This window comes from Helicoverpa zea, chromosome 27 (genome assembly GCF_022581195.2).
Source record: "Helicoverpa zea isolate HzStark_Cry1AcR chromosome 27, ilHelZeax1.1, whole genome shotgun sequence".
NCBI lineage: Eukaryota > Metazoa > Arthropoda > Insecta > Lepidoptera > Noctuidae > Helicoverpa > Helicoverpa zea.
Genome location: NC_061478.1, coordinates 4,115,738 through 4,140,519, shown reverse-complemented (window position 1 = coordinate 4,140,519; position 24,782 = coordinate 4,115,738). Strand labels below are relative to the sequence as shown.

General features: G+C 35.9%; 1 protein-coding gene across 1 annotated transcript in view; it reads right to left on the bottom strand.

Annotated features, from left to right (window-relative positions):
• Nucleotides 1-24,782, bottom strand: part of LOC124643227 (bromodomain adjacent to zinc finger domain protein 2B-like) — a 100,374-nt gene that overhangs the window by 59,994 nt on the left and 15,598 nt on the right. Inside the window, exon 2 of the mRNA XM_047182105.1 lies at nucleotides 8,919-9,071. The gene's annotated coding sequence lies outside the window, so the exon portion shown is untranslated. The remainder of the gene's footprint in view (nucleotides 1-8,918; nucleotides 9,072-24,782) is intronic.

The window sequence follows — 24,782 nt, the reverse complement described above, 5'->3', positions numbered from 1 at the left end:
ATACTGATAAAGCTATTAAAGAATTCTCGGAAATAATAATAAAAAAAATAACAACATTTTAAAAGAATTCGGTAAAAAAGTTAGCTACCTTTTATTACGTCGTTCATATTTAAATAAAATCAAAGTAAAACATTTTACGTAATAAGCTCTACTTGCATTTGATACCGAACCTGACCTACCACAACGCAAACTGTTTGGGATAGGTTAGCAAAACAAATGCGCAGCTAGCTTGCACAAAAACCTGATATGTTGACATTCAAATTGCATTTACATAAATTTTATAATCGTTATGTAATATTTTAAATGCGAAAGTAGTTTTATGTGTCTGTGTCTATCTATCGCGCTTTCACATCAAAACTACAGAACCGATTTTAGTGAAATTTTGTACCCAGGTAGTCTAGAGCCTGAGAAAGAACATAGGCAAAAATTTTTATACAGGCGCGGGAAGTTCTCTAGGGACACGGGTGGAACTGCGGGGAACAGTCGTCCTTTCTTTCTTTTATGTGATTAAAATATCCTTAAGAACAGGAAGAAGAATGACTACTCGGTCTTCACATGGTTTCTTACGAGTCATGGCTAGGTCCTAGGCCTTCTTCAGCCCTGGATTTCTGCCTTGTCAAAGGCAATATGATACTTATTATGGAAATTCTATGCTCATCAGTAGAGCAGTATAAAATACACCTATAATTATGGTCCCATATAAAACGGGACTTAATCATAAGTGTGAAATGTCACTCAACTATAGATTATGTTGCTACACTTATGCCTCGGGCTTAAACCTTCATAGTATATTTTTTTTGAGTTCCGTAGGCTTAAAAAGGGTCTTACTCAAACTTTGCTGTCCGTCTGTCACTGTTAGTCTGACATTATAGGCTGTATGTCTAATTATGATATCAGATAGTTGGATGAAATTTTCACAGATTTTTTCGAAGACAGGCATCCCATACAACGACGTGAGTTTTGGCCCGTTTTATAGGTAATGGTACAGATATCTTGGTGAGCGCCGAGCGAGTCCGACTCACTCTTGGCCGGTTTTTTCTCATAACAGACGAGACGTTGAAAGCTGTATAATCAAATGATGATGTCGTTTGTTAATAAAGTGAACGGTCTCTGATGTAATACCGTGGCCGTATCTTTCGTTACGGTTGGGAGGCGGCTGTAGTGACTTGTCATCAATTGGCTCGAGCAATGAATACCTCTATATACTTAAAGACTAATTTAGTTAAATCCATATTTGTGTACTTGGGTCCAACTGCCGGGGCAACGGAATTGTTGAGTTACCGCGGCCCTGGTACACTGTGGGCTCCAGAAGGAACATGGTGGGTTTTAGTCATTAAGAGTCTGACACATTTGGTGCTATGCCCTTTTTACAGCGGTAAAAATGACCAAATAAAAGTAATCATTTGGTAATTTTGTACACAAGGAAGTACTTTTCACACTTTCTTGTATGTTTTAGTTTCAGTTACAGGTTACTTCCTAATGCCATTGTTCTTGTTATTTCAGTTGCCGTTCCCATAAAGGTCATAAAGGCCATTGGCTGGATTATAAGAATATTTCTTTCTTGTTAGGAACAAGCTGAGTAATTTAGTATCCAATTATATAGCGATTTATATTTCAAAGGACACCATAAACCCACTAACAACAATTTCCATAGATTCATACACCTACATACCTGGCCAGTGACAAACAGATTTATCTACCAATTTGAACAGTTCCACTCAAAAGCCCTGAGGTCAAACGACACAAATAATACATGGCTGTCGATATAGTAACGGGTCGCCCACTCAGACCTTTCTCTATAGGTACCCCATGCTAACCGAATTTGGTTACCATTAGTTTAATACGGGAACAGAACGCCAAAGATCAAGATTGGAGACAGATGCGACTAATATTATTGAGTGGTTTGGATGGATGTGTATTGTGACTACCAATAGGTAACTTTGAAATTCAGGGAAATGTGTTACGAATACAAAAGGTGAGCTATAAAACTTATGTATAGTTAACGCAATAAATGGTAGCTACTTGGTCGAATAAAAAGTTCGAATTAATGACTTTAGTAAAATATTGATCCAGATAGACATTGAGTGAAAATATCAAAGTATGATATCGAATTATGAACCTGCTGCTTTCTGGAAAGTTGGTTAAAAATAAAGCCAAAACGTATTTAATAGAGTTATTCCCAATTTGTCATTAGTACCGATTGGTCACCAACTATTTTTTCCATACATCAAATCCCAATTGGTCATTCGAGCAAAATAAATAATTTAATATTTAAATTTTGAGTTCCGATTCGTCACCCGCATAAAATTTCACGTATCAGAGTACCGTCAGAAATAAAAGTGTTAGAAGAAATTTTAAATGAAAAACTTTGATGTAGGTAAAGGTATAGCTCTCATATAAATATAATAAAATTTACATTAAAACACAGGTGTAGACAACATGGGCATTTTATAAACCCGAAAATGTGACTCGATACTTTTTGTGCCGGTAATAAAAGTACCAGGGGCCCATAACTAGAAAAGACATTGTATACATAAAAATGATGAATGATGGTGTAAATTGGTATGTTTATCTACAATAAGGAAAAAAACGTAAAATCCTGACACTCTTGACTGCTATACTCTTGTAAGTTATGCGGTCTTAGTACACGGTGGGCAGTTCCATGGACACTCGTTGATTGGTATATTACTCATCTGATTTATGCGATCCTGGTATTTTGGTTTTGGCCGTGCGGTGTGTGACGCCGTTGAAATCGCGATTTTATTAATAGCGTCTTGCCATGTTCGGAAAAAACATAACCAAAATAAATAAAAAAAAACATATTACAATATTGTAAAGCTTATCTTGTTGACAGTACTTTTTACAAAATAAAGTACGGATGACCAATTGGGACTAAGCAAAATAAAATATTTTATTGAATGACCAACTGGGACACGTTTTTTATGGATGCCAAATCACTAAAATGACGAATCGGGCATAACTCATTTAATACTGCCTGTATATCAATAAATAGGGAGTATATGTAATAGTATGTAATAAAAACTCATACACCCTACACCTATAAATAGTAAAAGATATTTTTTTCTGAAATATCATCGCGATCATTTGACAATCAACTTACTTACGGCTGCGTGTCAAATAAAAAGTAAACATGATAAAAATAGCATGACATACAGGCGTCGCCTTGCTTCGCAATAAATGTGTTTTCAGTGCCGATAAACGATCAATATCTTCACGACTAGTTAAGTAAACAAGTTTCCATCTAGATAAAACACTTATTTTTTTGTCAGATATGCAAATATTTGGTAGACAGACAAAAACTGTGTTTCAGGTGTTCTGCAAAGACATACCTGGGAATAATTCACTACAATAGGCATGGCGAAAGAAAAAAGTAATTCGTCGTCTTTTAGATAACCCTAAAATAATGAACACGTATTTTCCCTTTTTCTCACAAGCAAATAACAACGAAGATACAACACAAATGCAGAATTTTGTTTTACTTTAAGGTACAAATATATGAACCCCACTATCAATCTTTTTTGCATTATATCTTAGCAAATATATGTTTTGTTAAAATAAAAAATGTGTCCAATATTTTTTGCCAATCTAAAATGTGTGGACAAATTAGAATGTCTTTTTTTAACCCTGTCACGCGTAATTGTCAACTTTGACCAATCCAAATCGTTTGCACAGTCCTCACAGAGACTATAGCAACATTATACCAATGTGTCCATCTGTCTTTACTTAATGGTTACCGCTGGTCACGCCGGTCGGCAGGTCAATGACCTCTCATTGTCTCAACTTTTACCCGACTCGAATCACTCGCGTTTAACAGTGAGTAAGAATTAGAAAACGATTTAAAATGCCGCCGTGAGAAACTACTATAATAAAGGATATTATGTACTATAGTTGAATTTTATAGCTAGATTTATTTAGTAGGTACAAAGTAAGTATTAATATTACAAAGAGTGATGTAAGATTGCTTATGTAACATGAGTTAACATGACTGTTTAGTATTTGAAAACAATTTGATATAGCTGCATACGTACATACATCATAGATTTGAAAATAATTTATTTATTTTAATGAAACTTAATTAAGTAATTAATTACTTACAGAAGACGTGAAAAAAAAAAGATGAAAAAGCAAATTGAGAATGGCAACCTCTTAAAATGAACTTGGTTTGTTCAATCATACTGATTGTTGTCCTTATTGGGTATGAAATATTATTATTTGAGTAGGTGGTTTTATGTGTTTTGTAAGTTTATTTCATCCCAAAGGTTTTGATCCAGATTTCGCTATGCCACATGCAAAGTTAAACATTTAAATTAGTACCTACATATTTACCTATTTTTCTTAGACTCAAACCGTCGTACCACAAAAACTTTTAAACGTCTGTTGAACACTTGTCTAAAAAAATACAGATTATCACGTTGCAATAGGGTCCGTTTTGCAGCCACACTTTTTTATACAAGTTTTCAACGGATGTTTAAGTTTTTGTAGTAATTCTGAAAGAGGCTAGCTCGATTATTTTTTTCGTATCTAGAGTACCCCTTAAACGCCTTGGTAATCCAGAAAGCTTTGTCTCAAGTACCACAATAATTCAGGTTACACCAATAAAAAACAAATGACTATCACGTTCAAAGTTACCTGTAATGATTATTATCTTTTAATTGGTTGTCAACAGTTGTAAAACCCAAAGTATTTTCAACCTTGATGTGTTAATTTTAAGGTATGTTTTGTGAACGCTAAAATGAATAGTTTCTTTTGAATTTCTACGTAAACGTTATAAGGCGTGTTGGTACACATGTAATATTCAATGCAGACTTATTGATTTTGCTGTTAGGCGTTTCAGAAATCTGTTTTACTTGTAGTTGTGTTTTGTTTTTATTTTATTTAAACGTCTATTCAGTTTTTCTATGTGCGAATTATCTAACCCCTAAGTATATACTTTCCCCTTACTGTTTTAGTGTTCATATCGTTTTTAACAGACTTCCCAAGAAGGAGGAGGTTCTCAATTCGCATGTTTGTATTTCTTATTGAATAACTTAATGAAATTGCTAAAATGTTAATTATTTTGGCGTGGCTGACAGGTAGAGTTACTAATGCATTTACATATAATATTAGTAAGGATGACACACAATAATGTGGTTTTCCATTGATAAAATAATTTACATTATCAGTTCAGTAGATCTAAAGATTGATCACTAGAACCTCTCATACTTTACCTCTATGTGATAAAGATTCTTGGCTCGTCTTCAAAGAAATATGAAAGGCCTATCAAAGGCTCTTCCCTTATCGTTGAATTTATCAGTATTCATTTATAAATCTACTATGTAATAATAACCGTATACATAATTATGTACAATGCGGTTATCGATTAACGTCACAATATTTACATTTAACTCTGTTGACTTCATAAATTATTTATTTAGGGTGCGTTGCACATTGTAACAACATGCAAGAACACCGTAACTAGCCGCAAAATTACTAAAAGTTTACAAAAGAAGTTGTTCTGATTATATTGTGCTGTAGGTTCCTGGCTGATAAAAAGGTGAAAGAAAACATCTTGAGGAAACCTGGACTATAATATAGTCTGAAATCACCAACCCGCATTGAGCAAGCGTGGTGATTAATGCTCAATCCTTCTCTGTGTAAGAGGAGGCCTGAGCCCAGCAGTAGGACGAGAAAATGGCCGTAACATAGGTTCCTCGAAGTTGTGTATTAGACCAGGACCTGATTACGTTCTACCCAAAGGAATCGATTAGATCCGTTCAGTATTGGCTGCCTTCTTGCTATCCAAATATAGGAGCAGTATCCCTTATTCTTCCTTTATCCCTGGTTTCTACTTATCCTTAAAAAACTGTGATTAGCAAATAGTAAAAAACCGGCCAAGTGCGAGTCGGAACGAAGGGTTCCGTACCATTATTTAGAAAATGAGCAAAAAAAATCACGTTTGTTGTATGGGAGCCCCCCAAAACGTTCATTTTATTCTAGTGGCGGCACAAATACATCGTCTGTGAAACTATCACGGTTCATGTGATACAGACTGGTGACAGACGGACGGACGGACGGATGGCCGGACGGACAGAGGAGCGAAAACAATAGGGTCCCGTTTTACCCTTTGGGTACGGAACCCTAAAAAGACGTTTATGCAATCGCATTTTTGTTTGTTTTAAACACCTATCAAAACGTCCATTTAACTTTTTCTAACAACACTATTAGTGCTCGCTTCAACCGACAAAAGTAAATGTGACTAACCTGTTTGTTCTAGACATTAGCTTAACAAAACCAGTCCTAATTATTCGCACTTCCTTGACTATATAATAAACATCACAGTCCATTTACTAAGAGTCGAGAGGAACTGACGGACATCCGTTGGATTAGAATTAAGATGGTTTAATATGTGATAGGAGACTCGACTTTGAAGTCGTGGTGGCCTAGTGGGTAAAGCACCAACCTCTCATGTATGAGTGTATGGGTTCGATTTCAGGTCAGGACTTTCTATGTATACCTTAGACACCAATGGCTGATAAAAAGGGGAAGGAAAACATCTCGAGGAAACCTGGACTATATGTATAGTCTGGAATCACTAACAAGCAATTGAGCAAGCGTGGTGATTAGTCTCAATCCTTCTCCATGTGAGAGGAGGCCGCAGCCCAGCAGTGGGACGATAAAAAGGCTGGTAACAGTCACAGGAGACAGAGACTGAAGGAAAGTTATTGTCAATCGTAGAAAAAATATCGAAAACACACACGTCAATCATCTATTTAAATTTTCTGTAATAACGCTATGAATATTCGTCCTATTGGTAAAACTGAGCAATTAATCAAGGCCACTTTAATCCCTTAAGGAACTTAGCCTTGAAGAGAAACCAGGTTATGGTTTCAAAAATCATGTTTTTAACACAAAACAGGTCCAATATCAAGTATTTTCGGCAGTATAGCATAGCAACAAGTGAGGTATTGTAGAGATGTAGTACTGAAGTAGATTAGAAGTAGGTTTTATTAATTGTAATTGATACTGGCCGGACAATGATATAAATAGAAATAGAATAGTTTTTATATATTGAAGTATGTCACTTCACCCCCGAGTCAGCGAATAAACGCAAAGTTAAAGTTATTATTGAATGTTTTAATTGAATAACCTGAAGATCCCCGGTTCCTAGCGCACCACGCGCTACAGTATGTATCGTTAAATCAATATACAGATAAGAAGTATGTCAATATTACGGAAATATTTACATTCATAAATGCATGTGTTTAAATAAGTTATGGATCGTCGATACCTGAAATTCGATGTCATGGCAGGAATTTTAGTTAAATAATCTCTTTTAATTCACGAGTTCGTCTGTGTTTCAGAAGGCACAATAGATTGGTGGGTCCCGGATGTCATTTGAACATCTTTGGCAGTCGTTACGGGCAGAAGCCTGACAACCAGAAATACCGAGGGATATTGCTCAGGTAACTTGGTTGTGGAGGTCAGATAGGTATTCGCTCCGTGTAAAACACTGGTACTCAGCTGCATCTGGTTAGACTGGAAGCCAACCGCAATATACTTGGAAAAGGCTAGGCAGATAATGGCTTATTAAATAATTTTTTCCCTTCTTCTGAAAGAGTTATGCACTAAGAGTTAAAATCGAATTGAACTTTACAGTCCCATTTAGTAATCCAGCAACTAGCACATTGACATTTACTATAATATAATATTATAAAGCTGAAGAGTTTGTTTGTTTGAACGCGCTAATCTCCGAAACTACTGGTCCGATTTGAAAAATTCTTTCAGTGTTAGATAGCCCATTTATCGAGGAAGGCTACTTTTTATCCCTGTACGGGAAGTAGTTCCCACGGGATGCGGGTGAAACCGCCGGCAGAAGCTAGTTTACTATAATATGCATGGAGTCATATTCTCAAAGTTCTAGGAATACAACCGAAAAAAAAAACATTACGTACATCCTCAGTCAAGTAATAATAGTATTTGGAGGATATGACTCATTTAAATACCTTCGAGCAACCGGTAGGAAACGGTTTTGGGTCTAAAGAATTACTTGTAACTTGTTGGTGTTAATTACTATGTCTATATCCATTAGAATTTCTAATTAAATATCGTTATTAAACAACTGGACGTTTTGATGCTTCCTTGCTTCAAGGATTTACTAAACATTTTTGCAGCTACTTTATGTGCGGTTCAATTAAGTGTGTTTTAATGGATCTATTGCATAATAAATTGCACTTGCTCAGTTTTTTCTATCAAGTTGTTTGTTGATTACTAGAGCTTTATTACACCTGTTCAAATGGGCCTTTAAAGTCTACACTCAATGGATTCCAATGTGGTGCACATCAGAAATAGGCGAACTCTGATCTCTTTGGATTGTCTTTTTTTTCTTAATTTAGATTTTTGTTACTAAGACATTTAGTTCATATCAGCCTGTTACCGTCGTCCACAGCCAAACGTAGGCCTCCACAAAAATAATGATTATTTATTTCAGGTCTTTAAAATCCTATATAAATTAAATTAACACTCCATGAGCGCCAACCGACCAGCCCCTAGTCATTTTGTTCTTCATGGGCAGCCCCCAGCCCGTATCCATCTACTGTCCAATAAATAGTTGCCTTGGCAAAATACCCCCCTTAATGATATATTTTTCGTCTCACCTTTACCAGCAGTTATCATTCAGAGCCGCGGCCCCACGTCCTGCTGGGCACTCATGCTGCACACTAAGACATGTCACTGTTCACTGCACTGCACAACGCAAGTCACTTAACTGTGCTGAGGAGGTCAGACAGGCAGTCGCTCCTTGTAAAACTCTGGTACTCTGCTGCGACCGGTTAGACTGGAAGCCGACCCCAACAGAGTTGGGAAAAGGCTCGGGAGATGATGATTTTATTTTATAAATAAATAAATGTTGTTCTTCTCACCTTTACCGGCAGTTATCATTCAGAGCCGCGGCCCCACGTCCTGCCGGGCACTCATGCTGCACTCATGCTGCGCACTAAGACATGTCACTGTTCACTGCACTGCACTACACTACACAAGTCACTAGCACATGATTGTATATCCAGGTTTGTGATCTGTAACAAAAGAAGGTGATGGTTAGCATATTTAATATAGAGGTAATATTCTTAGTTTAGAGTTGAGTAGAATATAACATTTGTCATATTCGTTGTGTAATTATCATTTATCGTTTTGACATAAATTGTTTTTATCGATAATACCTAAAGCTAATATACGGCTTGATGTGAAAAATCTGTGGCGTAAAGATAAACGTTTCTATCACTACGTATATCAAGTATTGAATTTGACTATTTGCATTCTACCAGAAATTCAAAAATTAAGTAAAGACGAAATAAATAAAAGAAATTGAAGATATTATATTTACAAAACGTAGTTTGCTTTCCTTAACGCCAGCGTTAACAGTAAGAAAAATATGAAATCAGGTAGCAAGGCCGAAGAAATACTGACACTGATAGAGCATTCTGATGCAAATGCGATGAATAGCATTATAATAGAATTGACGAAGGTCATGGCTATTGCAGTACATATTGTAATCAAAACAGTTGAAACTAGGAGTCAAAAGATTTCTTAAGATGCTAAAGAACTAGTTAGGGAAAGTTAAGGAAATCATCACTGATTGAAAACGGTTTTGTCTTTTTTGGCTTCTAACTAAACTTTCCTTGCGGGTAAGAACACGATTTTTTCTACTTAACTTTTTTTCTTAAACGAGTAATGACTGTATATTAAAGCAAATAACACTAAAATAAATAAATTAACTCAAAAATACAATTAGAATACAAATTGAAACAATAATTCAACAACAAAATAACGGTCGAGCTCACATACAAAAATTAAACGTACACAGAAGCACCCTAATAAAATTACCTTAGCTACTATTCAGCGAAATTATCGTTCACAATGCCAACCACCCTTATTGGGGTTTTCCTCCCCTTTGTTTACCCTCTCACTTACTCCTACACATTTACAATCTGCTATCCCGTTCTAGCTGACTCTAGGATTTCGTTGGAAGTACGACACGTCAATTTTATGTTTAAATGGGACGATGAGTGCTTGTTCTAAAATATTGCTTTGTATCGCCTAAATACTTAGTTCACCATTAAGTAGTTTGTTAGGTCAAAATACATGACAATATTCTTCAGAATCACTAGTCATTTTGGCTCTTAGATCATCCTCATCTACTTTAGCATTTAGTATACACACATCTGTCCCAAAACCCTTTATATTAAGCTTATATTTTTTTAACTCTTCCCCAACCTTATTTATCCGTGCATATTATGGAAAACTTGGATGAAACACACCAGGGCGGTTATAACAGCTACCGTTTCCCAGAACCGGGTATCGATCCTGAGCTAGTATGAAGTGTAATTAAGGGACCAACGGTCAGAAAGTCCGCTGGCCCGAGATTGAAATAGTACTTAACCTAGAACTAATGTACTCTTCTCCTAATATTTAGAAGTTAGGCTAGTTTTCTGCCAATTGAGCAGTTTTTATCACTTGTTCAAGTACATTTACTGCAAAAATTGATCTTTAATACTCTAATGGTACTCAATGTGATCTTTTACAATGACTTGCTTATTTAGTAGGTTAAACCCAAAGTTGTCAGTATAAGAAAAGCAACTGAGATGAAAAAAGTTGGTCAATATTGTGCCCTATGGCAAGAGTATAAACCGTTTACTTACGAAAATACAATACTTGGGAATAGACATACATAATTTAAAAAGCCTGAAGGTAAAATATTTCTAAGTAAGTATTAGCCAAATGGTAAAATAAAACTATCCATGAATTCTTCTTCAAAAACCTACATTATCATTCTAGTTAGTTTATAGATTCGGAGATCAATAAAAATGTATGTCACGTCAAACATGCCTAGTTAGAAGTAAATATGGGAATAGATTCATAGATCAATCGTACGGCTTGCAATATAACTCTAAGTGTTCAAATTATTATGGTGTCGGAACTGCAGTCGTAAATCCCGGGTCTAGTCTCATTTTATGTCTATCGGCTTTCAGTACAAAGTGAGACTGTTCACATGAGTTTTATGACTTATGTGGACGCTAGGCCATGAATGTAATATTTATCTGCATTCCTAGATCGTGGTGGAACGATTTCTCTAACTGTAGAAATAGAGACCTTTTTAGTAGCTACTACTAACTGTAGCCAGCATTTTCATCCATAATCTGTGGGAACTACACCACGCACTCGGATAAAAAGTAACCTATAAGCCCTAAAATTAACCATCCTCCATCAATGGGCTGTCTAACACTCGAAACAATTATTCATATTGATATGTAGGTGCAAAGATAAGCGCGTTCAAGCAAGCAAATATATTCTAACAAGGACTACAATGGAGCTCAGTAGTACACTTCTCTTTAATACTCCTTGGTCACATCTGGTTAGACGGAGACTTTAAGTTACTTCGCAAAGTCTGGCCTGAGTAAATCAAGCGCGACTATTTTAGTCTAGAAATTGCTACTGAGTACATCCATTTGGGTTTCTTTTTAATATTTATCATTCTAATTACTTCTTTAGTTGTAGCAGACAGATTTTTTTATGCTAATGAACTATTAGTTACAGATTTAAGGGCTCTTAAATCAAAGTGCATACCAATACTCAATTAAACTGATACAGAGGAAAATAAAAAAATGTTGACACCCAATCTAACCGTTACCCGACAGCATTCTTTATAAACGTCCATAAAATCAAAGCAACAAGGGGAGCCACCCCTCTACCCGCAGTGGTGCCAAATTATACCAAATGCTGTGATTCGTAATAATATACCATTTTATTTGCAGTACAAATTCATAATTAGGGTTTTCCTTTTTTGTACCTATATCGCAGTTTCTTGTAAAAGGTGTTGCATTTATACCATTTTGAGAATAGATCGTGTTTTCTAGCTTTTGTTTTCATCGCTTATGGAGAATGTTCGATCTGTTTTCTTGAGAGACAAAAAAGGTATGCAATAACGGTGCGATCACTCAGGCTCGAACATAATAAGCAAATTGGAAGCAATACTCCAAAAATAGAACATGTCCAAATTACGTAAAAAAGGATTGAAGAGTATCAATAAATCATCAACATATAAAAGAATGTGCAGACAAGTAAAACTGACCCTTTTAACATTATTACTGGCAAACTGGGTACATACATCCGAACAATGGCATGTCAGATTCATTCAACTCAAATACATTATAACATACCTAGACCTAGTTACATTTAAGTTCATATCCATTATCTAAACTGGGAGCTGCTAAAACGCTTACTCTGAATCTACCGCATTACGCCAGGCAGCGCTATCCCAAAACGTAGAATTAACATGTGAAAAGCCAGCATTAGGCGGCTACCTAGCTCCGGCGCGGTCCAGCCACCCACACAAGCAAAACACTATAGCTACACACGCAAAGATGTCTCCAACAAAATAAAACACCGGCCCCTGTCATATGGTATTGATTCCGACCCAGGGGGGGGACAGTTTCCTTGACTGAGCGTTGTCGTAAAGAAAGTAGCGCCATCTTATAAATGAAACGTGAAAACATGCCATATTGCTAACTATTTCACGATAGATGTCTCTGTAAGTAGATTGAAAATTAATTATTTTACCTTTTTATACAAAAATACGAGAGTATTTCAATAATTAGAAGATGATTTAAATTACGAATTCTACTTAAATTTTGTTTTTAAAAATTCTCAATCTGAGAACCTATCTGACCTTTTTGTTAATTGGTAATAGTAACACATCATACTTCACAAGATGACCGCCATCATAACTTGCGCGTACGCTTGTCTGTGTATTTTGGTCATTTTTGTGTAATTCCTAGCAAATAAATATTTGATTCTAGTAGACCCGCTTTCCAGTAAAAAGTATTTTGTTTAATTTTCCTGTTGTAATGTATTTCAAAGCATAACAACAAGAAAATTAAACATAACTTGTTACCGGCGAACGGGTATATTGGGAACTATGCTTATGTTTATAAATATATATAGGTACGTATACGTATGTATAGCACACGTAATATACTTCTGGTCGCAAACTCCAGATGGCGCTTCAAAGTTGCTTGCATAAAAACTGCGCGAGAGGGCTCTCTTTTTCCATAGTATTATTTTACTCTTTGTTCCGACCCTTCGAATGCCGTCCCTCTCGCACACCGGTCAGCAACGAAAGTGCGAAAAGGACAGGTGTAGATACTTTCTTCTTGGCGACTCGGTTTGAGATGTAATGTTTACTTGTGTGCAGATTAATACTCGGGTAACGCCCTGCTTGGGATGATTCTGTATAGCTTTTAGTGTCCCCGAGTCGGGTTTTGATCGGTTCGAGGAAAAGTGATGGTCGTTTAAGTAGAACTATAATGCTTCTTATATTACTGACCCTTGAAGTGGACGGTTGAGTGTTTTGTATGCTTTCTTGTTTATGTTTGTATGTGTGTAAGTAAAGGTGCAAAGAACTCTTTGTCTAGGATGACGCATTGGCGTTATACATTTGCTTTCTGTACAAATTCTAGACATAATAAGTGTAATTCTTTGCTAATGTATGAAAGGTATTATTATAGAAAAAATGTTTGCCGATCAATGTATATTGTTGTGAATAATTAAAACACTACATCTTGAATCGATTGTTGGACGTTAATAGCAATTGTTTGATGAGTTTTAGGCAGAAAAACGTCGTAGGTTGCGATTTGAGCTCAATGTTTACACCAACAAGATACATTTTGCATAAGCCTGTATCCAACAATACAGGAGACGATATCACCTTTGTACCTAGTAGCATTGTATATGCTGAAGGCATTTCAACATCGGAGATCGAATTGTCCGGGATCCCAACAGAGCGGTCCTGCCTACGCGACTGAACATCCAACTACTATAATATGAGCTCTTATACACATTTATATTATTTTGATGGATAGACCGGTTTGCAGGGGTGACAACTTCGCCCCTAATTTAAGTATATAGTTAGGGGTGGTTTGGGGTACAATAAAGGGTAGAATTAATCCGCGCTTGTTTTAGGGCGCGTGTACAACAGATGTATGAACTGGACATGGAAGGGAACTTTAAATTGTAATTGTGTAAGTGCTTTTATGTTGTAAGTGAGAAATGAATTACTTGAATATTCATTGGCACTACAGTACCCTGTCTATCAGGCTATTCAAAAAAGTATATGATCAAAGACCTGTCCCCAATTAGCCATTAGAAATGTTGAATGAAATAAACAAATGTTAAATAAAAGAATAGTCTTGTTTTTTCAACATTCTGCTCCATTCGAAAGCGACAAAAATGCATTGAATTTCAATACAGTCTGGCCCAGTCAATTTTGTACATTTTTTATCACTTGTAACACAGAACTGACGCTGAAACACAAAGGGACGTAATTCTGCATGCAGTGATGATGCAAAATTGTTTCTATCACCATAATATTAGAGTTGATTTTTAAATGATTGTTTTGTTGAGTTATATGAATACGTTAGTGTATTATTTTGTGTGCATGCAGAGATTGATTGACGAAGCTTTTGCTGTTATTACTTCTGGGCTCTCAATGTAAGGGTGCTTTTATGGGAACCGGTTTTGGTACAATGTGGTGAATAATTGTTTTAAAAGTGCTGTGCGAAATAGCGCCATCTAGATGCCCAATGGTATCCCAAAATATTATTGTTTCTCAAACCCGAGGCTGAACGGTTGTTACATATTTTCAGCTCAAGCTCAAGTTTAACTAAAAACTAGCATAATTCGTAGAGTAGTTCTACAACTGTGTTTTTCAAAGTGATTATATCGTTAGGCCGCGAATCATCACAAATAAGTTAATACATATTTCTTAGTAATTTCAATACTACATGATAGAACATTTACTAGTATAGTCCTCGTTAGTAAACGTAACAACATACAATCCAAGTCAATCTTACTATAAATTCTTCCGCACACAGTGAACGGACAGAAGAAAGAAGCTTGAATTAAATCGCCTATCAATTCACACACTATTTGCATGTTCACACAGTTAATAACACTGTCACGGCTAGGGTTTACAGAAGAAATATTTTAAAATTATAGCACAATGTTCTTAGCAATACTGAGCCTCTAATGTTTGGCTCTCATGTGCTAATAAATCTCTAAGATCCGGAGAAACTTTGGCACATAAAGATTTGGACTAAACAAATAATTCAGGACTTTGGAGGATCAAATTTTACAATAACAGTCACTATTTAAAATCATGATCTCATCGTTGTTTTGAACTTCTAGAGGATTAAAATTTGACGAAATCTCTACACCAAATATTGGGTTGACAATAAATGGAAAATACAGTTTATAGATCTCCTAAACGATTGGCAGATATCGACAATACTCTTACACTTGCCACTAAAGATACGTAGGTATTAAAAATTATGATTATAGATGTTGAGATTAGTGCTTTGCACTAAAAGAAGTAGTGTTATTCTAAAAACGAACAACCCTATGCTCAAGCGCATATGAAAACGACACTATAGTTAACATGGGAAACAGAATCAGACGTATCAGACTGGGTCACTTTCTATTTGTTGCCTAACCTATGGTGCTTCTTAACATGGACATCTAGGACAATGCCAAAGACACTACAACAGTGTGAAGAATCACAATTTGAAGCCATTTTAGGGTTTGTACTCCTACTACTTAGGACAAAATCATATGGATCCTGTTATTACAAAGAGTAATAACAGGATCCATATGATTTTGTCCTTTTTAGGCTAGATACGATTATTAATAACGGTTCGGAGCTCCATGCATGAGTCCAACACATAGTTTTTAGCCGGTTTTTATTCTTAAAAAAACTATTCAGTAGTAAAAACTGCGTTTTTGGTGTAGGGAAAAGTAGACATGAATAAATAAGTGACGAAGTTGTTATCATTAAAATCGAAGTCAAAATCCATCCATGTTCAATACCCAAGTATTGTTTCTTAATAACTCAATATGACAGCTTATTAGAAGCAAAATTCACGTTCGTTTAACAGCCAAGTATTTCAAAAATGTTAAACATGAGTTGCTTTAAAGTTACAAGTAACTTACAAGTACCCTCTTTCTTAGCAGGAAAAGTTTCGTTGCTAACTACGTCGGAAGTGCGTTTAAGTCCATTTTTGGTAACATTTATCTTGTTTTTATTGCTGTTAATTTTGTGGTTTATGTTCTTTATTAGTTCATTTTGTTTTGCGTAATAATGTTCTTGTTAATTAATACATTGTCATTATAATTGTAAGTAGGCTTTGTTGTGTTAATATTTTCATATCTTAGGTATATGAAAAGCCATGGGAAAAGAAGAGCTACTTTCTTACACATCTCCCTATCATTTTGTTTACTTTTACCAATTTTCATACTGAGCGCTTCAGCAATAGATGGCAATTGATCTACATGTACATTTCCAAACATTTTTAATTAGCTGTCGACTATAATCTATAACAGTTTTGTCAACAAACAGTGATGTGCATTTGGCACAGTTACACATAGTCTAGCAATAATACACGTCATTACATCTACAATATGTCTGCGAACATCGATATTTTCTAGTCTGGTGACTAATCTTCCTCATATGTCATTTCAGTTTTGGACTGTTGAATCATACTTATTATACAAAGTAGGTATGTATGTCATTGGATGACTTTCATTTGTTCTGTACATTGATCTTCTTGAGAAACGTAATCCGTCTTGTCAAGTTTTGGGTTCCATTTTTCACCTTTGATTTGATAATGGGTCGTTGGACACAAAGTGATCATAAGGTTTATTTAGATAATGTAGGTACATCAGTTTGATGTTCACATGAAGCTAAATTAATTGAAATAGTATCTCAACAAAATGAACCTACTGCAGACAAAAACTGTTGTCCGATAGTTGACTCTATACAGACGATCAAACTATCGGACTAAAGGGATCTCTGAAGTCTCAAGTTAGCTCAGCTTATTTAGCTGAAAATGACTCATAATTAACTCATACCTACCTCTTGCAAAAGTAAATATACCAGTAAAAAAATCAAAGCCAATAAAATCCTATATCACATGAAAAACGAGAGTAGCAAAGAAAGTGGTTTCTCGTTTTACCCCTGAACGTGAAACGGGAAATAAAAGAACCACAGAGGTTGTTAACTGAAAGACAATAACAACTGGGAGGCCTAACGATTTGATAGACAGGACTTTGAAGATACAGGATCCATTTAAAAGGACCTATTACCTCACGTACTAATCTACACTAATATTATAAATCTGAAGAGTTTGTAAAAATCATTTCAATATAAGATAGCCCACTTAAGTATCCCTATACTAACACCTAGTAACTAGCTTCTTTCTGCTATCACAACAGTCAGGACTTATAAACAAGATAAATCCCATACAGGTAATATACCACAATCAAGTTCAAAAGGATCATACATACATCTGTCCTGCAGTATGTATATCAAGAACTATAAATAAAACTGACCTATCTCCCAAAAAATCTTACGCGCTACAGAAAAACTCATAACATCATCCAGAAACTTCGACAAACGCATGCAAAAATGCATCCTGCTCCAAATCTCGTCCTCACATCACAATCAATTTGTTTATTGTTCCGAATGTCGCCCAAAATAACAATGCACGCACACCCGCATCGACCAGGTGTAAGGAACACTACCAGGCCTCCAGAAAAAACCTCATCTGCATATCCGAAGCCGCTGCTAACCAATTAACAGCCTTACATCACCGTAATAAGGTCTTTAGCACTTACAACGTAATCTTATTCAAAAAAACATGCAGTCAATGTCCTTAGTTGCATTCGTGTGCTATCTCTTTCCTGTGTGTAGTGTTTGAGAGAGACAGCGCAGGGATTGTGACAAAAAATGATCGCTTGCGCACTGTGGGGACGTCGAATAGTATTTGCATTTTTTTGACGGCAAAGTAAAAGTATTATTATTTTCTGCAACTATTCTGCTGAACAGAGAATATGGGATATTTTAGTATTGAAGCTTATTAGGTATACTCTCCCTATAAAATCGTGAAAGTCGAAAGAGAAAGGCTTGCTAGACAGATAGGTTAACGATCAGTGCACGGTGTAGCATGAAAAACCATATTTTGCAAGTCCGATTTCAAGGTCAAATTGGCGTGTATGAATCATGGATAAAACTATATGATTTTGCTAAGAGGTAGCTATATCTTTAACGAGTTCATCTAAGTCTTTGTCATTGATTAAAAAGCCGGTCATATTAATTTCGGTAATCTTGGTTTTCCCACTTTCATTTACATGTGTATTTTGGTATTTTTTACTCACGGGTTGTCTCAGTTTTGCTTTGCTATAAGCCGTTACAATGTATCTACCAGCTTCACCAGTAGATGTATTTATTACAAACTGTACTAGAACATTAGCATCTATTACCCAGACCTACATGTATATCTTATTGTTCGTTTTATTCAAATTATGCATAAAGAGCGGGTAGGAAATAGCAATTATGTTCGTGTTCTGTAGACAAGGCCGAATCAATCTGAGCCGTGAAGAATAACGTGTGATTTATAATATAACATTATACTTCTGTATTATGGTCTTAATCTAATGAATATTGTTTGTCTCTGAATAGATGCTTTGTCATCCCAAGTCAGATTATGACGACAGCCTTATTCAAGTTTCCATCGATTAAAATGATGTTAGCTTCACTCCAATTTTAAATATGATTAGAAGCCATTTTCTTCTGAATTCTGGCTTTCATTTGATAAAAACCGTCATGGTTACTTCAGTATATAGTAGCAGAAGGTTTCCCAATCTTTGGTTCTTCATAACCTTGGTGAGAATGGGTCTTATGTCTAAATAATCAACAGTTAAAAGGCGTGTTGCGTCAGTACCTTATAATATACTTGTATAATTGCAGGAAACATTAAATTAGGAATCGTTACTTCGGCTACAAAATTTTACTGTCAACAACCATTACTAATTAACACCACAGTTTTAGTAAATGGTGAACCTTTAAAAATGTCAGTTTATAATCCCAACGAAGTTTTGAAATACCTCTTGATTTCCTCGACAAGACCAGTCCATAATTAAGTAATACATTACAAATGCATAATTAAGCAGCTATGTGGATAGGAAGTGAAAATGTCACAGCTATACTTACTAACGCATCCGATGCATACTTGCATACGATTAGTACATTCGTGCTATACTTTCCTATCTTGCAGTCAGTTTATGCACTGCAGAAATAGCTAGCTGGTTCCTTAATCAATAACCGAATACATTCTAGGATCTTGTTAGATTGTTACCGCCTTTTTATCGTCCCACTGCTGGGCTGCGGCCTCCTCACACACGGAGAAGAATTGAGCATTAAACATCACGCTTGCTCAATGCGGGTTCGCTTCTAGGATTGGATAGGTCATGAAAAAAAAAACGTAATGTGTAATAGAATCTATAGACTGTTCATTTATGGAATCATACGTTACTTTGCAGAGATCCAGAACGTTAAAAAGTGTAATCTATAGACAGTGTTGACATATTACAAAATTCTGTTAAATTGCACCATGATTACAATAATCTGACTGAACGCTACTACTTTACTCGTTGGTTTTTCTAGTTATAGTTATAAAACATAGAGGTTATTTGGAATGAATTCCAAATTGAGATCAATAATGTTATCAATACCTAAGCAGCTTGATATACCAACTTATAACTCTGACACAAATGAACACAAGGCATGAAATAAAGACTAAATAGAGAGGGATAAGTACAAATATATTAAGATTACGACTAATCATTTAACTTCAAGTCACATCAAATCTGAGTTTTAATCACCATAAATAATGAAGATTGAAAAGAAAAGATTTTACCTTTAAGGCACGATATAGAATTAATGGTACAGTCACCTTCAGGTCAGTGGTAACAGTTTTATAGGAAAATCGTACTTAATACTATTGAGTTAAGGTGCATGACAGTTACCACTAATGTGCAGTTTACTGTACCTATAAATATTATAAACGATGATCTATCTACTATCAACGTTTCAATAGCTGTACCTTCGCAATTTGTTCCAATTAATCTGCTGATGTCCAATAATAAAATAATTATATCTATGAGAATCATTTTGTTCATTGTCATTTTATATTGAACTATCATTAATAGGCTTGTGTATACTTTCATTTACAAGTGCTTGGTTATTGTTATCGAGTATTTATTTGAAAACGTTATAAGTGGCTTGAGACTCAAAGATTTTTGCACCTTTAAAACAAGAGGTATTTTAGCAAGTTCAAAAGGGATATTTGATTTACATACAAACGTTTTGCGCTATATTATAATAATAAATATATAATAATTTCATTATTGGCATGCTTATCCCATAAACGCAGTGTTGTTTAAAAGACACATTTTGGAATGTCTTTTACAAATCTTCTTCATGTCTCTCTGTATATTTAAGATACAACATCTTAATTACGCTCCACTGGTCAAGAACAAATTGGCAACTGTTTATAACAAGTACATATTAAGATTTAGTCATTGGTGTCTAAGTAGGTAAGTATATCTTAGACACCAATGACTGTGTTTCGGATGGCACGTTAAACTGTAGGTTCCGGCTGTCATTGAACATCTTTGGCAGTCGTTACGGGTGGCCTGAAGCCAGTAAGTCTGACACCAGTCTAACCAAGGGGTATTTGGTTGGTTGGGTTACCGGTCAGACTGGAAGCCGACCCCAACATAGTTGGAAAAAAACCGGCCAAGTGCGAGTCGGACTCGTGCACGAAGGGTTCCGTAAATTACAGTTAAATCAACCTATCTCAAAAACTATAAGAGATACTTTGATCAAACCAAAAATCGTTGAAAGAGTTAATTAGCATGCATCACCTCTATTTTTTTTAGAATTTTATACCCCGTAGTTATAAAAATAGAGGGGGGGGGACATACTTTTTACGACTTTGAGAGCTGATATCTCAAAAACCGTTCACTTTAAGAAAAATGTTTTTTAGAAAACTTTATATCATTTTAAAAGACCTTTCCATTGATACCCCACACGGGTATGTACATCGAAAAAAAAAAATTCATCCCTCAGTTACATGTATGGGGGGCCCCACCCCCAATTCTTTTTTTTACTATTTAGTGTCATATTTTTGTAGCGGTTCATACAACACATATTCCCATCAAATTTCATCACTGTAGTACTTATAGTTTCCGAGTAAATCGGCTGTGACAGACGGACAGACGGACAGACGGACAGACGGACATGACGAAACTATAAGGGTTCCGTTTTTGCCATTTTGGCTACGGAACCCTAAAAAGGATCGGAGGATGGATATTAAGATTTAGCAGATTTATAAAACCCTCATCAAAACAACTCTAACAAACAAAGAACAAGAAATAAAGGATATAATAAAAGAAACGTCACAGCACGAAGTAACAGGTCTAATGGAGATATTTTCCACGCAAGTGACTTCCTTGTTATATGACTGTATTGTTCGGCCATTTCCGATGACTCGCGTACTCAGAAACGCATCGATGATGAGAACTTGTTTTAACCTGATAGTGAGACAGTTTATTTTGTGGTTTAGGGCTTGAAGATGGCTTATATTGTTAGATAAAAGAAAATTAAGTTAGTAGAAGATAACTTGGATGTAACTGTTGTACGAGGTAGTTGACATTTAGCGAGGAATATTTGAACTTTTCATCCAAACGCCGTGATGTATGCCCAATTCGAAAAAATGAACACCTACTGGTTAACTGTTAAAATTATCTAGACAATCAATGTATATTCGCAAATGTACAATATGTGAGTCGATAATTATGTACTTGTGTAAGTAATTACTTATTAGAAGAATTCTAGCTTAAAACTATATATTTTCGACAGTGAGCTACCCTAGTGCAATTTTCAGTACACTAACATGCTCATCACAGTCGCACCTCGTCCCTTTGTCCACTAATAGTGGTTGTGCCTTTGACATGACCTTGCGTTGATTGTCGGCTTGCAGTCAAGCCCAGCCTATATCCATCCGTCTCGTTTGATCTAAATTGGCAACACTGTTTAAAATTCTGATAGATTGATCTGTATGGTGACTGAAGCGTGTTAGAGAACTTTTTTTTTCGCCAAGTCTGGAATCCTCAAGTCTATAGATAGACACCGTTATTTCTATAAGATACATGATAAAAACATTTTGATTCAGCCAAGAGTTATATCAAGTAAAACATCAAAACTCGCAATAAAAGCCAAGATTTATGGTACCCAAATACATGACAACCAAATACCGGCTTTAAAAGCTACAAGAACCTACTTATGACACATACATGTCAGCAATAGGACTATATAGCTGAACACTCCACTTCTGGCAAGTTTTGCGCCAAACGTAGCTGGATGTCTGCCAATCCGCTAGGGAATTGATTTAATAATCTTTCATTTTACTGCGACAATTCCTGTTTACATCGTTTTGTTTGTTAGCCATTTGGGCCTTTGTTTTGTGGTTCGTTTCAAACTTTTGGGCAGGATTTGATTTGGACTGCGTTACGTGTCTAGAAAGTACAATTTTGTCGAGTCTTTTCTCGATACAAAGATTTTTGGTGCGGTAAGAGATCAGGCGACATAACGCATGTCAAAAAGACATGTGTAAGATAGGCTGATGATGGAGTCTTTTTATTTCAATTTTACAAAAATAATAAATTAGCCGACGAGTAGCTGGAAGCCGACCCCAGCTGTTGGGAAAAGGCTCGGAAGATGATGATGACAAAAATAATAGATTAGTGAAGATACCCTTTACCAATATGAATGATCAATTGTCATAATATTCTATTACATGTTACACAAGATGGCCTCCCACTACAATACAGTTATGTTAGAGACGGCTTTCAATCTAATAGCTTTCTGCATGAACGGGATCAAAGCGTCTTTGAAATGCTGTATTGGTGCACGACAACGGCTACTTGACTATAGGTCTCAGATGGATTCAGTATACATTAATAACATACTGAGCATCAAGACTATTTTGACCGAAAAGTTAGGCAAAGGTAGGTTGGACAGTATGAGACATTCTGATACCAAAAACTTTGGTAGCGAGCTCATAATTATAAAGACTTTCTTCGTGAGTTGTGTACATTATTTGCTCCCATTCTGCGACAGCAACTGTTAACATTGAATCTTATATATGTCACCGTAAGATTACAAACATCGTTAGATTACAATCTATCTCGAGAGATTGTAAACTGTCGAATTATTGTAAACCGTAACACCTGATTGCAATTTAACGCATTATTTTTCGCTATATTATAATCTATCGATGAGAAATTGTCAAATTGTCAACTGTCCGAAAGCTCTCCCTGATTGGTCAGTCTTTTTGTAAGATCGAGAGCGATGTAGAGCGGTCAAATTGTCAACTGGCGTAGAACGGAATGCATCTTGCGCGCTGATTGGTAGAACGTCAAAAAAGACAATGTTCTTTGCAACTCCCGGTGTCACAGCTCTTTGACGTGCAAAAATAAGTGACGGTTTAATTTTTTATAAAATCAAAAATTGTACTTAATTTTTAAGACTCAAATTACACACAATTAAAAATTGTATTAAAAATTGAAGTTAGTGACGAAAACGAATCGCTGCAAAACCGACTCCACGTAGTCTTGTCTGCCCTACCCCTAGAGTGCAATTCAAAACCGCGTAGGCGCGGAGGGGCGAGGCGGCCTGCGAGCTGAGGCGCAGGTAGTTTCAGCGCTCGCCGCCGCGGCTGAGGCTGGCCGGCTCCGCCGGCCAGCAAGCCGAAGCTGCGGTGGTGAGCGTGAAAACCATCTGCGACGATAAGCTCGCATGGGACCGCCGGAGCCCCGCAGCGCCGGAGCCGTGACAGAAGTTATGCTTGCTGCATGTTGCATGCTTACTTCCATGCTGGGTCAATTAATATGGGATGTGTTATATTTTAAACAAAAAACTCAGTAGGTACGAGTTAAAAAATTAGAAGGTAAATAAATATTTTTATGATGTCATTTAATAGTATTTAAGAAGTTTACTGTTAGAATGCATGCTACAAATTTAGATGCAAAAAAATAACCATCATGCTGAGTTGTATTTAGAGTGGAAGATAACTCGTGGCTAAGATAGTATTATTTAGATGCTCGACGCTTTATTAATTGTGGCTGACTTAGTAATTTAGAAGGCAACATACATTTTTGGGGGCGAATAATGATATTAAAAAGAAGCCCTTTTATTTTATTTTTAAATATTAGTTTGTATTTGAAGACAAAATACCTAACTGTATTTTTATAAGAGTTATTTTTATATAAATTTAATACTTGAAGAATTTTTGAAGAGCATTTATTTTATTTAACTGACACCTCTATTTCATTCCTAACTCTACGGGAACTCCATGGGAACAGAACGGCTGGTCGTGATTGGTCGATCTTACAAAAAGACTGACCAATCAGAGAGAGCTTTCGGACAGTTGACAATTTGACAATTTCTCATCGATAGATTATAATATAGCGAAAAATAATGCGTTAAATTGCAATCAGATGTTACGGTTCACAATAATTCGACAGTTTACAATCTCTCGAGATAGATTGTAATCTAACGATGTTTGTAATCTTACGGTAACATATATAAAAACGAATTGCTGTTCATTAGTCTGACTAAAACTCGAGAATAGCTGGACCGATTTGGCTTATTTCGGTTTTAAAATGTTTGTAGAGGTCTAGGGAAGATTTAAACGATACGAAGTTCGTTGGGTCAGCTAGTAATATAGAAAAATGTAAAGGTGCTTTGATTAGAGCGACTTAGAATACTGTGACTTCTTCCAAACTGGTGTAAGCTGTCCAGCTTTCAAAAACACCCGATCTGCACGCATTAT